Genomic DNA, 17,452 nt, shown 5'->3' on the forward strand with positions numbered 1-17,452 from the left:
TTTTGATAGAAGACCTTTTAAAGGGCTCCTCAATTCATAGAAGACCTCTTAAAGGGCTCTTCTATTGATAGAAGATCTCTTAAAGAGCTCTTCCATTGATAGAAGACCTATTAAAGGGCTCTCCTATTGATGGAAGACCTCTTAAAGGGTTCTTCTATCGATAGAAGACCTCTTAAATGGCTCTTCTATTGATAGAAGACCTCTTAAATGGCTCTTCTATTGATAGAAGTCCTCTTAAAGGGCTCTTCTATTGATAGAAGACCTCTTAAAGGGCTCTTCTACTAATTGAAGACCTCTTTAAAGGGCTCTTCTATTGGTAGAAGACCTCTTAAAGGGCTCTTCTATTGACAAAAGACCTCTTAAAGGGTTCTTCTATTGATAGAAGACCTCTTAAAGGGCTCTTCTATTGATAGAAGACCTCTTTAAGGGTTCTTATATTGATAGAAGACCTCTTAAAGGGCTCTTCTACTAATAGAAGACCTCTTAAATGGCTCTTCTACTAATAGAAGACCTCTTAAAGGGCTCTTCTATTGATAGAAGACTTCTTAAAGGGTTCTTCTACTAATAGAAGACCTCTCAAAGGGCTCTTCTATTGATATAAGACTTCTTAAAGGGCTCTTATACTAATAGAAGACCCCTTAAAGGGCTCTTCTATTGACAGAAGACCTCTTAAAGGGCTTTTCTATTTATATAAGACCTCTTAAAGGGCTCTTACACTAATAGAAGGCCTCTGAAAGGGCTCTTCTATTGATATAAGACCTCTTAAAGGGCTCTTCTATTGATAGAAGATCTTTCAAAGGGCTCTTCTGTTGATAGAAAACCTTTTAAAGGGCTCTTATATTAATAGAAGACCTCTTAAAGGGCTCTTATGCTAATAGAAGACCTCTTAAAGGGCTCTTATACTAACAGAAGACTTCTTAAAGGGGTCTTTTGCTGATAGAAGACCTCTTAAAGGGCTCTTATACTAATAGAAGTCCTCTTAAAGGGCTCTTCTATTGATATAAAACCTCTTAAAGGGCTCTTCTATTGATAGAAGACCTTTCAAAGGGCTCTTCTGTTGATAGAAAACCTCTTAAAGGGCGCTTATACTAAAAGAAGACCTCTTAAAGGGCTCTTATACTAATAGAAAACCTCTTAAAGGGCTCTTATGCTAATAGAAAACCTCTTAAAGGGCTCTTATACTAATAGAAAACCTCTTAAAGGGCTCTTATACTAATAGAAGACCTCTTAAAGGGCTCTTATACTAATAGAAAACCTCTTAAAGGGCTCTTATACTAATAGAAGACCTCTTAAAGAGCTCTTCTATTGATAAAAGACCTCTTAAAGGGCTCTTATATTGATAGAAGACCTCTTAAAGGGCTCTTCTGTTGATAGATGACCTCTCAAAGGGCTCTTCTACTAATAGAAGACCTCTTAAAGGGCTCTTCTATTGATAGAAGACCTCTTAAAGGCCTCTTCTATTGATAGAAGACCTCTTAAAGGGCTCTTCTACTGATAGAAGACCGCTTAAAGGGCTCTTCTATTGATAGAAGACCTCTTAAAGGGCTCTTCTGTTGATAGAAGACCTCTTAAAGGGCTCTTATACCAATAGAAGACATCTTAAAGGGCTCTTCTATTGATAGAAGACCTCGTAAAGGGCTCTTCTATTGACAGAAGACCTCTTAAAGGGCTTTTCTATTGATAGAAAACCTCTTAAAGGGCTTTTCTATTGATAGAAGACTTATTAAAGGGCTCTCATAATGATAGAAGACCTCATAAAGGGCTTTTCTATTGATATAAGACATCTCAAAGGGCTTTTCTGTTAAGAGAAGACCTCTTAAAGGGCTCTTCTATTAATAGAAGACCTCTTAAAGGACTCTTCTATTGATATAAGACCTCTCAAAGGACTCTTCTGTTGAAAGAATACCTCTTAAAGGGCTCTTCTGTTAATAGAAGACCTCTTAAAGGGCTCTTCTGTTAATAGAAGACCTCTTAAAGGGCTCTTCTACTAATAAAATACCTCTTAAAGGGTTCTTATACTAATAGAAGACCTCTTAAAGGGCTCTTATACTAATAGAAGACCTCTTAAAGGGCTCTTCTATTGATAGAAGACCTCTTAAAGGGCTCTTTTATTCATAGAAGACCTCTTAAAGGGCTCTTCTATTGATAGAAGACCTCTTAAAGGGCTCTTCTATTGATAGAAGACCTCTTGGATGGCTCTTTTATTGATAGAAGACCTTATTAAGGGCTCATCTATTGATGGAAGACCTCTTAAAGGCCATTTCTATCGATAGAATACCTTTTAAGAGGTCTTTTATAGACCTCTACCTATAGAAGAACACCTTACGAGATATTCTATCTATAGTAGGCCCCTTTAAAAAGATCTTCTATCTATACGACATCTCTTTAGGGGGTCTTCTATCTATAGGAGACCCCATTAGAATGTCTTCTATCCACAAAAGACCCCTTCATCTTTATCTACCAAACAATATTCCGAGTAGCCACAAGGAGGTATGCTACGAAAATTTTTTGATTATGTAAGACCCAATTTGGCAAAAGGAGAGGGGACATGATTGGAATATTTTTTTTTTTTAATAATTTTAATCTACTTAATAAAATTTTTTATATCTTCAAAAAATTAGATTTCTCTCTCTCTCTCTTCCTTCTTTTTCGAAACTTTTTTTTAGTGGAATGAAATAAACTACTACAAATATATAATTTAGAAGTTGTTTTATATACAAATAAAAATTATTAATATTTTTTTTAAATAAGAATTTATGCGAAATAAAATATTAAAATATTATTATTAATAATTAAAAAAAATAATTATACAAATATAAGAATAATATAAACTAGAAAAGCTATTTTGAAGAATAAATTGTATAATAAAAAGAAAATGTGATGACAGCAAAATAATGTTTTTAACATTATTTTGTGTTAAAGCATCATCAACTTTTTATTTATAATTAAAAAATATACATATATGTATTAGTTATTAATAATAATAATGATAATTATCATAACATTAAATAGAGATCGTAAAGTGTGTGTATGTATGTGTAGTTAATTAAAAAAAATTATATTTGCTAAATTTGAAAAAAATCGTATTTTTTTAAGAGTGTTACTATTTGGAAATTTTTTTATTATTATTATTTTTTTGTTTTGTTATTTATTATTAAACAAAAGCTTTGCAAAGACACACAATACCAAAGATATTTTTCCGTTTTTTGTTTTTGTATTAATATTTTGTTGTTGTTAAAAAAGAGGACGGCTTTTTCTTGAGAAAGGAAAAAAATAAAAATTTGCAAGAATCCTATGTTTTGTTTTTAATATTTTGGGTGCATTAGAGTTTCAATTGTTTTGTTTTTTTTTATTATTTTAATTATTTTTAAATTCTTTTATTGTTATTGTTGTTTGCAAAGCTAAATGCAGTTCTCGTGTTGTTGTTGTTGTTTAAAAAGTGTCTATTTGTAAATATATTTAAATTTTGTTATTGGTCTGCTTGATTAGATTTCTCGTGGGGGGCGGTAGGCGCGGCCATTTTGGACTTTGTATCGTTAGTGGGAGGGGGAGGAGTTGTGTTTGGTGTAAATATATAATCTATTTTTTGTTTCCTTTTTAGTTTATATGTCAACAAAATATATTTTTCTAAATATTTTCCTTAGTTTTTTTCTTTTTCATAGTTTTATTTTTTTTTCTATAGGTATATAATAAACATATTTCGTTATTTACAAGTGTAGTTGTGTTTGCGTGTGTGTGTGTGTCGGTGTGTGTTTTAATCATTTTTTTTTTCATTTACCTTAATTATACCTAAACCTCTCCTCATGTGATTATCGTTTTCCTTTCTTAGTTATACATATAGATTTTTGTTGGTTAAATTTCTCTCTCCTTACTCTTTGTCATTTCTTTAGGTTTCCTCTTTCTTGTTTCTTTATTTTTAGTTTTTGACTAGTTAAACTATTTTTAAAGTGTTATACACATTAATCACAAAAAAATTAAAGAAAAACAAAAAAATATTTTTTTTAAAAAGTTTCCTTTTTTCCTTTAAAAGCTTACAAATTCCTTAGCCATTTTTCGTTATCAAATCGCTCACAATTGCTATCACATTTGTTTCCCAGTTTCATTGTTTTCTATATTTTTTATCTCTAAACCTAAGGGTTTATTTCCGTTTTCCAAACAACTTAGGACCTACATTAAGTTGTAAGAAACGCTTTTAAAAAGAGAGAGAAAGAGACATTCGGAAGATATTTTTTGAAAGATATGGAATGGAAATAATGTTGCACCAACGTAGAAAGATGTTGATACAACATTCGAAATGTTGTTTCAACATTTCGAATTGAGCTTTGAGCTTCATCACCTATAATGTTGATTCAATATCACAAATCTTTTGTTGTTTCCACCTGCAAAATATTTTTTCAACATATTTTTATGCTTCAATATCTAAAATGTTAATTCAACATCTAAAATGAAGATTCAACATTTAAAATGTTTATAAAATATCTCAAAATGTTAAATCGACACCTCAAAATGTTGATTCAACATCTAAAATGTTGATTCAACATCTAAAATGTTGATTCAACATTTAAAATGTTAAATTGACATCTCAAAATGTTGATTCAACATCTAAAATGTTGATTCAACATCTGAAATGTTGATTCAACATTTTATATGTTGATTAAATATCTCAAAATGTTATATCGACACCTCAAAATATTGATTCAAAATCTTAAATGTTAATTCAACACCTCAACATTTTAATTCAACACCTCAAATTGCTGATTCAACCATTAAAATGATGATTCAACATCCAAATTGTTGATTTAATATTTAAAATGTTTATTCAAAATGTTAAAGCGATACCTCAAAATGTTGATTCAACATCTATCGACACCTCAAAATATTGATTCAACATCTAAAATGTTAATTCAACACCTTAACATTTTAATTCAACACCTCAACATTTTAATTCAACACCTCGAATTGCTAATTCAACATCTAAAATGATGATTCAACATCTAAAAAGTTGATTCAACATTTAAAATGTTGATTCAACATTTAAAATGGTGATTCAACATTTAAAATGTTGATTTAACATCTGAAATGTTGATTCAACATCTAAAATGATGATTCAACATCTAAAGTGTTGATTCAACATCTAAAATGATGACTCAAAATCTAAAATGTTGATTCAACATTTAAAATGTTGATTCAACATCTAAAATGTTGATTCAACATCTGAAATGGTGAGTCAACATTTAAAATGTAAAATTGACATCTCAAAATGTTGATTCAACATCTGAAATGTTGATTCAACATCTAAAATGTTGATTCAACATTTAATATGTTGATTCAATACCTCAAAATGTTATATCGACACCTCAAAATATTGATTCAACATCTAAAATGTTAATTCAACACCTCAACATTTTAATTCAACACCTCAAATTGCTGATTCAACCATTAAAATGATGATTCAACATCCAAATTGTTGATTTAATATTTAAAATGTTTATTCAAAATGTTAAATCGATACCTCAAAATGTTGATTCAACCTCTAAATTGCTGATTCAACATCTAAAATGATTATTCAACTTCTAAAATGTTGATTCAACATATAAAATCTTGATTCAACATTAAAAATGGTGATTCAACATTTAAAATATTGATTTAACATCTGAAATGTTGATTCAAAATCTAAAATGTTGAGTCAACATCTAAAATGTTGATTCAAAATCTAAAATGTTGACTCAACATCTAAAATAGTTACTCAACATTTGATAGAAGGCCTCTTAAAGGGCTCTTCTGTTAACAGAAGACCTCTTAAAGGGATCTCCTATTGATAGAAGACCTCTTAAAGGGCTCATCTGTTGTTAGAAAACCTCTTAAAGGGCTCATCTGTTGATAGAAGACCTCTCAAAGGGCTCATCTGTTGATAGAAGACCTCTTAAAGGGCTCTTCTCTTGATAGAAGGCTTCATAAAGGGCTCTTCTATTGATAGAAGTCCTCTTAAAGTGCTCTTCAATTGATAGAAGACCTCTTAAAGGGCTTGTCTATTGACAGAAGACCTCTTAAAGGGCTCTTCTATTGATAGAAGACCTCTTAAAGGGCTTTTCTATTGATGGAAGACGTCTTAAAGGACTATTCTACTAATAGAAGACCTCATAAAGGGCTCTTCTGTTGATAGAAGACCTCTTAAAGGGCTCTTCTATTAGTAGAAGACCTCTTAAAGGGCTCTTCTATTAGTAGAAGACCTCTTAAAGGGCTCTTCTCTTGATAGAAGGCTTCATAAAGGGCTCTTCTATTGATAGAAGTCCTCTTAAAGGGCTCTTCTATTGATAGAAGTCCTCTTAAAGGGCTCTTCAATTGATAGAAGACCTCTTAAAGGGATCGTCTATTGACAGAAGACCTCTTAAAGGGCTCTTCTATTGATAAAAGTCCGCATAAAAGGCTCTTATATTGAGAGAAGACCTCATAAAGGGCTCTTCTATTAACAGAAGACCTCTTAAAGGGATCTTCTATTGACAGAAGTCCTCTTAAAGGGCTTTTCTATTGATAGAAGACCTTTTAAAGGGCTCTTCTATTGATAGAAGACTTCTTCAAGGGCTCTTATATTGATAGAAGACATTGGCTCTTATATTGATAGAAGACCTCTTAAAGGGCTCTTTGTTGATTCAACATTTAAAATCGTGATTCAACATTAAAAATGGTGATTCAACATTTAAAATGTTGATTCAACATCTGAAATGTTGATTTAACATCTGAAATGTTGATTTGGCATCAGAAATGTTGAGTCGACATCTAAAAAAGTTACTCAACATTTGAAATATTGATTCAACAACATAAATCCTAAATTAACAACCTCAAATTCTAATCGAATAGAAAATTCTTGATTTTTTTTCTTTTTTAGAAGCTTGTGTTTATGGAACGAGGACAAAACCTCTCTACAATCAATTATTATTATGGATATTTTTTCTTTTGTGAGAGCGCATCCTTTTTCCCCACCTTGTGAGATCATCCGAAGAGCAATAAATACTTTATATGAAGAAAGTGTACCTACTTTCTATTTTAGGAAAAGATCAATTGTTACATTGTATTTAAAAATACATATCACATACGGTTCATTGTTTGTTTTTAATTTTAACACTACTAAACTCTAGTTTGGCTTATCACACACTCTCTCTCTCAAATCTTTTCCTAAAACTCTACAGAAAATAATAAAAGAAAAATCATACTGGACATTGCTCTTAATTTCAAACATAAAAATTCGGCGGGGAAAGTTGCGTCGTGCGCTCTCATGAATTGACATGAGAGCAATTAACGAGAGACAGTACAAGAGGAATATAAATGGCAGATTCTAATAACTGGGATTTTGAAAATATGCCCAGCAGTGTTAAGAGACACTATTCTCAGCTCGGGCGCCAAGGGTTCCCATTAACAGACACTTCACATAGAAATTTGTGGAAATATTTTTGGTATTTATCATTCGTGTCAACTTGACTTGATATCTTTACAGTTAAGGTGTTATTGAAAATATGCCTATTAATGATGTGACGGAATTTTCATATCGAAATTTAATAGTAATGTGGAATTTAGACTTTGAGAGAGACTCTGTATCCAGCTCGGGCGCCAACTATATAGAAACAAAGTGGACTTAATTGAATATTTGACCAATCGACTCTAAAGATAAGTCCAATCTACATTTAAAAACAGAGTTGGTGGGCAGAGACTGAGTGATCGTCTAAGACGAAACGTCTCGCACAAATCCTAAATAGGTGTTAGTTTTCTTTGAAAACCCCAACTCGGGCGCCAGAAAAAGAAGGAAATCTCACATAGCAAGCAGCATTTATAAAAGCAGATGTAACATATGGACTTAATTTCATTTGCAAAAATCTTGGATCCGTCAGATCAATTCGTTTAGATATGTCTTAGAGAAAGAAGCCATACATTTTCTCTGTTTAAAATTCCAAGCCTCTGTATTCAGCTCGGGCGCCAACTATATAGGGCCCTTTGTTCCTTACTTACCCTAAAGACTTACTTGAATATTTGACCAATCGACTCTAAAGACAAGTCCAATCTACATTTAAAAACAGAGACTGAGTGATCGTCTAAGACGAAACGAAGCATCTGAAGCTAGGATTTGTGCGAGACGAGAATTCCAAACGCCATATATACTTCATGGCTTTTCAAAAAAGGGTTAAGTTAATGTTCATACTTAAAGGGAGAATATTTAACTAATAGATTGCGGTGTAAATTTTTTTAGAAAGCGGCCTGAACTGTTTTTACGTTTATAAATTTTCAAGTTGGTATGGTATCTTGGCGGGGAAAGCAAACTTCAGTTTTGGACAACAATTTATACTTTAAGTTCTAACAATATTATCGAAAAAGATAAATTAAAGTATATACTTTAAGGTGGAATATAAATGGCGGACTATAGTTTTTTAGAAAGTGGGCTAAAGACTGATACAGAAGTGTTATATACGCATCAAGTTTCAGTGAATGAACTGTTCAAAAAGGGTAAATTAAGGCACACAAACCTCTTGGCAGAGCGTGAAGCCCAAGACTGGGATGAACAAGAGACCAAGGGTATTGTGAAGAGTGTTATTCATGATTATAAGTGATCGTTTGAGTTGAAAATCTATCTTTTGTCCGACTTTTTAGCCGACGAATTCCATTCAATAATTTGAAAATACCTTGACATTTTGCACTTGATGTTATAACGCCATCTATATTTCAATTTTTATATTATGGGGGAAAGCAGTTCGAAAAAGGTAACTTAATGGACATACTTTTAGGGGTAATATTAAAAAAAAATAGATGGCGGACCATGGGTTTCTAGTCCCATGTATACATTAATTTCCACTGAAAGGTTTAAACGAAAATCGATGATATTAAAAAACGTAATCAAAATTGTTAATGGTCTAACGGGTTGCGACTCTATGGTCCATCTGTGCACGAAAATTCGAAAAGAAAACATTGATCGTACTATAACGCCATCTATATACATGTTGGAATAATGTTGTTGAAAGAGCGGTTCGAAAATGGCATATTAGTGTGCATACTTTTTGAGGGAATAATTTACATAATATATGGCGGACTATCGTTTTTTTAGGAAGCGGGTAAACTTCGGATTTAGACTCATCTCTTTTTCACGTTTCAGTACCATTTTTTGAAAGATCTTTTCGAAAACGGTTAATCAGAAAACACGAGCGTTTTTTGGGGTGTACGTAGAGAAGGCAGGGACTCAAACCAATGAACAAGTGGTCAAAGATATAGAAAAACGTTGCATTTTAGGAGGGGAAGGCAAAGCTTTGGATCTATTCTTCAAGTTTCATTACTATATTTTTTAAAGATTTGAAAGATAAAGGTAAATCTTGGCGGGGTACACGGGGCCGAACGGCCAAGCCTGGAATGAACACGACGTGACCAAAGGTATAGAAGGGTGTTACTTAAAGAATAAGAGTTCTATGTGACAAATATCTGAGCCAACTTTGACTATACTTTTTATGCAGAATCTGTGCAGCATGACCTATTAGCAAAGTTCTTCTGGGTAAAGATTTGACTGAATGGAGGCATTTTTTTTTTTTTGGTATTGCTGGAGATTGAATAGAAATTCTTTTGAACTTCATTCATGTTCATTTTCTTTGAAAACCCCTGCTCGGGCGCCAGAAAAAGTAGTAAATCTCACGTAGCAAGCAGCAGCATGACCTATTAGCGAAGTTTTTCTGGCTAAAGATTTGACTGAATTGACGCATTTTTTTGGTATTGCTGGAGATTTAATAGAAATTATTTTGAAGTTCATTTTCTTTAAAAACCCCAGCTCCGGCGCCAGAAAAAGTAGGAAATCTCACATAGCAAGCAGCAGCATGGCCTATTAGCGAAGTTTTTCTGGGCATTTTTTTGGTATTGTTGGAGATTTAATAGAAATTCTTTTGAAGTTAATGGTAGAAATAGGAGTTAATTTTCTTTGAAAACCCCAGCTCGGGCGCCAGAAAAAGTTGAAAATCTCACATAGCAAGCAGCGTTTTAGATATGTATTTGAGAAAGAAGCCATACATTTTCTCAGCTTAAAATTCCAAGCCTAGGCGCCAAAATAAAAAAGTTTAGTTGATGATATTGCCGTTATCGTATCGTTATCGTTGATGCTTTTGAAATTTGATTGTGTCTCAATACAAATACTTCAATTAATTAAAGATATTTGTCCCAAGGTTGAACTTTTTTCTTGGGATTGTAAGGCCAGTCAGCAGCATTTTGGGCGCCAATTGGCGTACATTAAAACTAAAAAACTGGTTTGAATGATTTTAAATTAGGGTATCGTTATCTTATCGTTATAGTTGATGCTTTTGAAATTTGATTGGGTCTCAATACAATTATTTCTGCTCCTTTTTAGGAGTGAAGATATTTGTCCCAAGGGAATGGGGAGCATCGGATTAATATTAAAAACATTGGTTCATCATAGATAATTGGGTTTCTTGAAAAATTATGCGAACTATTTGAATTGGAAGAATATCGTATGGACTTTGTTTAAATTTTTTTCTTCGTAGCGTAGAAATGAATATGACATTTTCAAGCTTGATGGAAAGACCTATCTTGGGTATCACAATGCCAATAAGAAACATTTGCGTGAAAATAGTGTGGTATTTTAAAACTTGTTGACATTAGTCCACTGTGCGCCAAATTTTTACAATGAAGAAAAGAAATATTAAACCTTTCGATCGCAAAAATAGTCTGTGCTCTGCTCAAAGCATTGGAGAAATTTCGATTATATTCCACAAACAGATTGCTTGGGGTTTGAAGAAGGCAGAATTAAAAGATTTTGATACTGTATGTGGATTCGATTTTTATGGGAAAAAAATATTTTGCCTTTTGTTGAAGTAAAAACTCGAAGACAACTCAAAATTGTGTTTTTTTTTTTCAAAATCGATGGGAATTTTCAGTGGAGACTCTGATTGAAAACTTCAAAAATATTCCAAATCAACCTTTATTCTTTTATAAGAACTTAGATTTTAATGTTTTTACATGCTGAAAACCTAAAAATTGTCTCATGATGGGGCAAAACAGCAAAAATATGGTTATACCAAAATCTTAGGCGGAATTTCTACAGAGCTGAAATAATACATTGGGAAGCCACTTAAAAAGATGAATCTCCGCAACTCGGGGTTTTAATGAAGAATATACAAAATAGACTTATAATTGTACTTGTATCAAGTCTGGTGGAACAGACTGCCAACAAGAATTGGCGGTCAATAAAGAATACTACCTTAAAGTTATGCGCCGTTCACGCGAAGCATTTCGCCAGACACGCACAGAATTGTGAAAAAAACAATCATGGATTTTGCACCATAATAACACACCGCCTCACATATTGTTGCTTGTGCGTGAGTTTTTCGGTATCGAAGAACGGGAATTATAGGAATTATTTTAGTTATTTAATTAAGAATATTGGCGCCCAAGCAAAGGCAACATTATTATTTTTTTAGAAAATATAATAACCTTTTTTTCAAGTTTGAAAAATTTCTGACTAATAGTATTTATGATATTGGCGCCCAAGCTGAATCGAAATGAATTATATAGGGAATTTTAGTTATTTTTTTGAAATTTCACTTTCTCTCCTAAGTCGTTAGATTTCTTTAAAACAAAGAGAGCTTCTCTCTCCATTAACGTATTGAAATACCATGCACTCACACAATGTTTGCTCAATTTTTTGTTGTTGTGCGCCGATTTCTGCTTTAAAATGTATGTACATATTTCCGATGATATTTGTTCTCTGTACATTCTTTCTCTCTCTGTCTCCAAAACGTTAATTTCTTCTTCTTCTCTCTCTCTCTCTCGTTAAAATTTATCAGGGTGATTATGAATGTAAACTCCCAGTGAGTTTTGTCTTTTTGCCGTTTCAACTTAAAGGAAAAAGTGAGAGAACTCATGGGGAGTTGAGATTCATAATTGGGCTGTATGCATTTCCCATGAAATATCGAATTCTTTTAACATCTGAATGTCTCTTCATTTCCTTTATAGCGTTTCTTACTTGTTCAAACCTTCTCACTCTTCGTTTCCTGGTAAACTCCTTTCTTCTTAGAAGTGCTTTTAAACATTTTCCTTTAACTTTACATTACCGTTACATTAAAAATTAGCTATGCCTGCCGGTTGTGGTCAAGTGATTGTATTGGGAGAGTGTAGTTGAAGGGGGGGAAAAGAGTGGGGGTGGTGTATAATGTTATTGTGTTTGTTTTTGTTATTGTTATTATTATAATAAGCGTGATTAGTTAACAAATGTTTGTTTTGTTGTTGTTTCTTTTTGAATGTTGTTGTTGTTGCTTTTTGTTTTTTTTTTCTTTTTTATCTAAATTTATAAAATTGGTGCTAATTGTCGTAGTTTGTTTTTTTTATAATATTATTAAATTAATTATTGCACATTTAGCTCACAATTAGTTTCGTATTGGTTTTCTTGGTTTTTTTGTTTGTTTTCCTTAAATAATAATTAATTATTATTTATTATTTTGTAATTAATATTACTGCACTTAACTTATGCTGACTTTCAATTGGTTGCTTGCTTGGTTTTTGTTTTATATATATAAAAATATATAATGGTTTTAAATGTATGTTTTAATATATATATTTTTTAATTAAGAAAACTAAGAAGGCGTTTTTTGTTGTTTCGCTTAGCATTCGTTAAACCCAAGTTGTTTGTTTCATTTTATACATTTTCTAATCTTGAATTTTAATGGTTTTTGTTGTTGATTTTTTGCAGGAGGTTCCCAAGAAAAGTTTCTTTTTCTGAAGAATTTGCATTTGTTTTTTTTTTGTTGGTAGGGGTATTTTCTACAATTTAAGTTGTTGTTGTTGTGTGTTTTGTGTTGTAAGTTGTTTTCTTTCTTTCTTTTTTTTTTGGTTTTATGAAAATGCATAGTTTTCCTATTTTTATTATTATTTTTTTCTTGTTTCTAAGATTGAGATCATCAGTTTTCTTTTTTTTCTTTCTTTATAATTTACAAAAAGAAATTAAATTAAAAAAACAACAGTAACAATTCTTCGAAAACAAACTTTCCTCAAAATATTTTTGCATCCTCCTCCTTTCGCTTCAAACCATTTGTCCTAATTTGTCACCAGAAAATCTATGCAGTTGAATTTTTGTTTAATTAAAAAAAAAAAAACAATTAATTGCAATTCTTAAAACAACGACTAAGAAAATTTAAGATCATTTGAAAAAAAATATATTTATAAAAAAAAACATCACAATCGTGCTGTATTGTAGAGAAAAAAATGTGTGTTCTAAGCTCTGCTGAGAATTTTTTTTAACAATTTTTTCTTTAATACTTCTCTAGTATTCGTTAAAGTTCTAACACACTCAAATTTACAATATTTTCTAATGGACTCTCTACAAAGGTGAAATTGCATAGCATATATTTAGGCGCCAAAAAATTATGTTTTTTTTCAAAGGTTCTCAGGGAATGTATTTTTCTCAAATTGAAACAAATATTTCCGGTTAAATATTCAAAATCACATTTCAAGTGGTAGATAAATATTTTCATAGCATACATTTAGGGGCCAAAAAATCATGTGATTTCTATTTTGAGGTTCTCAGGAGATATAGTTACTAAAATCATTTCAGAAATTGAAAAAATATTTCAAATTAATTATTGAAAAACATTTTTGAAATAGAAAAAACTATTTCCATAGCATATTTTTAGGCGCCAAAGGAATCATGTGTTTACTTTTGAAAGTTTCAGGAGATATGTTTTTCAAAAAAATTTCTGGATATGAAAAATATTTCCAATTAAATATTGAAAATGTTTAAAAAAATCCATTGCATATTTTTAGGCGCCAAAAATTATACACTTTTTCGGAGGTTCTCAGGAAATAATATCTTCAAAAATACTTCTGAAATTGAAAAATATTTCCGATTAAATAGTTAAAATTATTCTTCAAATTGAAAAATAATATTTCCGTAGCATATTTTTAGGCGCCAAAATTTATATACTTTTCAGATGTTGTCAGGAGATATACTTTTTAAAATAATTTCTAAAAATCATATTTCAAATGGAAGATAAATATTTTCATAGCATACATTTAGGGGCCAAAAAATCATGTGATTTTTTCTGAGGTTCTTAGGAGATATAGTTTCCGAAATCATTTCTGAATTTGAAAAAATATTTCTAATTAAATTATTTCCAATTAAATATTGAAAACAATTTTTCAAATTGAAAAAAGTATTTCCATAGCATATTTTTAGGCGCCAAAGGAATCATGTGTTTACTTTTGAAAGTTTCAGGAGATATAATTTTTTCAAAAACATTTCTGAAAATGAGAAAAATATTTCCAATTAAAAAATGAAAATAAGTTTTTCAAAAAAAAAAAAAAAAAAAAAACATTGCATATTTTTGGCGCCAAAAAATGATATACTTTTTGGAGGTTCTCAGGAAATAAAATCTTCAGAAATATTTCTGAAATTGAAAAATATTTCCGATTAAATATTTAAAATTATTCCTCAAATTGAAAGAAATATTTCCGTATCATATTTTTAGGCGCCAAAATTTATATACTTTTTCAAAGATCCGAAGGGAATGTATTTTTCTCAAATTGAAACAAACATGTCAGATTAAATATTCAAAATAATATTTCAAATGGAAGATAAATATTTTCGTAGCATACATTTAGGGGCCATTTTTCAAATTGAAAAATGTGTTTTCATAGCATACTTTTAGGCGCCAAAGGAATCGTGTGTTTTACTTTTGAAAGTTTCAGGAGATATATTTTTCAAAAATATTTCTGAAAATGAAAAATATTTCCAATTAAGTATTGAAAGGGTTTTTTCAATAAAAAATCCTTTGCATATTTTAAGGCGCCAAAAATTATACACTGTTTCGGAGGTTCTCAGGAAATAAAATTTTGAAAAATATTTCAGAAATTGAAAAATATTTCTGAAATTGAAAAAAAATATTTCCGTAACATATTTTTAGGCGCCAAAATTTATGTACTTTTTCAGATGTTGTCAGGAGATATACTTTTTAAAATAATTTCTAAAATTTTCCAAAACCATTTTTTAAATTGAAAAAATATTTCTGATTAAATATTCAAAATCATATTTTTAGGCTCCAAAAATCACGTGATTTTTTCAAAGGTTTTCAGGAGATATAATTTCCAAATTATTTCTGAAATTAAAAAAATATTCAAACTGATTCCTCAAATTGCGCCAAAATTTATATACTTTTTCAGATGTTCCATTATATATTCGAAATTATAGCTCAAATTGAAAAGAAATATGTTTATAGCATATTTTTAGGCGTCAAAAATTATATATATATATATATATATATATATATATATATATATATATATATATATACTTTTAATTTTTCCAAAATCATTTCTTAAATTGAAAAAATATTTCTGATTAAATATTCAAAATCATATTTTTAGGCTCCAAAAATCACGTGATTTCTTCAAAGGTTTTCAGGAGATATAATTTTCAAATTATTTCTGAAATTGAAAAATATTGAAACTGATTCCTCAAATTGGAAAACGCACATTTTCATAGCATATTTGTAGGCGGCAAAAATTATATACTTTTTCAGAGGTTCCCGGAGGAAATGTAAATTTTTCCAAAATCATTTCTTAAATGGAAAAAGGATTTCCGTTTAAATTCAAATTGAAAAAATATTTATTTCCATAGCATATTCTTAGGCGCAATAAGAATCAAGTGCTGGTTTCAGAGGTTCTCAGAAGTCATTTTTAAAAATTATTCCTTAATTGAAAAATATCTCCATAGCATATTTTTAGGCGCAATAGGAACCATAAGTTTGTTGTAGAGATTCTCCGGAGATATAATTTTTCAAATTATTTCTAAGTTATCTCCATAGCATATTTCGTATCGTATGCTTGTTGTTGAGGTTCTCAGGAGATATAATTTTTCAAATTATTTCTAAAATTGAAAAAAGTATTTCCAATTTAATATTTAAAATTATTTTTCAAATTGAAAAAATATTTCGGAACAAGTCTCGATTAGGGGCACCTCTCCGATCGGGCTGAAATTTTCACCATAGGTAATCCTTGGGACCCTGATCACAACTATATATATCTTTCCAGGGGGAAGTCCATACTTCCCGAGATTTAAGTAGCCGGCCTTTGGACGGGATTTAAGACTTTCTCCTATGGACAGGAGCAAAAGTGGGCTACGCGAACAAAAGTTTCTCCAAAATTATAAGTTTTCTTTAAGTAGACGGCCTTCGGCCGGGATTTAAGACTTTCTCCTATGGACAGGAGCAAATGTCGTAAAAGCAATCAAAAGTACTCACCACGAGCTTTAAAATGATACCCATATTGCCCAAGTAAAAATAGTAAAATTTCAAGACCCATATCTGGGAAAAGTTATATATCGTTGTGATCAGGGTCCCAAGGACTACATATGGTGAAAATTTCAGCCCGATTCGAGAGGTGCCCATAAATAAAGTAATGGTGTTAAAGTAGGACTTTCCCGAAATGTCAAGACCCATATCTCGGGAAGTATGGACTTCCCCGGGAAAGATATATATAGTTGTGATCAGGGTCCCAAGGACTACCTATGGTGAAAATTTCAGCCCGATCCGAGAGGTGCCCCTAAACGAGACTTAAGCCAAAATTTCCATAGCATATTTTTAGGCAACAAAAATTATGTTCTTGTTTCAGAAGTTCTCAGGATATATACTTTTATACTTTTTCAAAATCGGTTCTAAAATTGAAAAAAAAAATTAATTCCTATGCTTCGGAGGTTCTCCGCAGAAATAATTTTTCTCAAATATTTCTAAAATTGAAAAAAGTACTCCCGTTAAATTTTCAAAATTATTTCTCAAATTGAAAAAAAATATTTCCATAGCTTATTTTTAGGCGCAAAAAGTTCTCAGGAGATCTACTTTTTCAAAAACGTTTCTAAAATTGAAAAAATCTTTCAAAATCGTTTCTCAATATTCCCATAGCATATTTTTTGGCGCACTATGAACCATGTGCTTGTTTCAGAGGTTCTCAGGAGATATAATTTTTCACAATTATTTGTAAAACTAAAAAATGATTCCCGTTAAATGTTCAAAATTATTTCTCAAATTGAAAAAAATATTTCCATAGCATATTTTTGGGCGCCAGTAAATATTTACTTGCAGAATTCTCTGGAGATATAATTTTTCAAAAATCATTTCTGAAATTGAAATAAAATATTTCCGATTTAATATTCAAAATCATTTCTCAATATTCCTATGGCATATTTTTAGGAGCCAAATATATTTCCTTGCTTCAGAGGTTCTCAGCGGATATTATTTTTCAAAATTATTTCTAAAAACGAAAAAGTATTTCCGATTAAATATTCAAATTGAAAAAAATATTTCCGTAGCATATTTTTAGGCGCCATTAAATATTTACTTGCAGAATTCTCAGAAGATATAACTTTTCAAAATCATTTCTGAATTGAAAACATTTCCCATTTAATAGTCAAAATCATTTCTCAATATTC

At 30.8% G+C, this 17,452-nt stretch overlaps 1 protein-coding gene across 3 annotated transcripts in view; it reads right to left on the bottom strand.

Annotated features, from left to right (window-relative positions):
- LOC141405511 (longitudinals lacking protein, isoforms F/I/K/T-like) overlaps positions 1-17,452 on the bottom strand; it is a 496,088-nt gene that overhangs the window by 144,481 nt on the left and 334,155 nt on the right. The gene's annotated exons all lie outside the window — the stretch shown is intronic.

The sequence above is a fragment of the Musca autumnalis genome, unplaced genomic scaffold, assembly GCF_047663935.1.
Source record: "Musca autumnalis isolate F117 unplaced genomic scaffold, ASM4766393v1 scaffold_5, whole genome shotgun sequence".
NCBI classification, from domain to species: Eukaryota; Metazoa; Arthropoda; class Insecta; order Diptera; family Muscidae; genus Musca; species Musca autumnalis.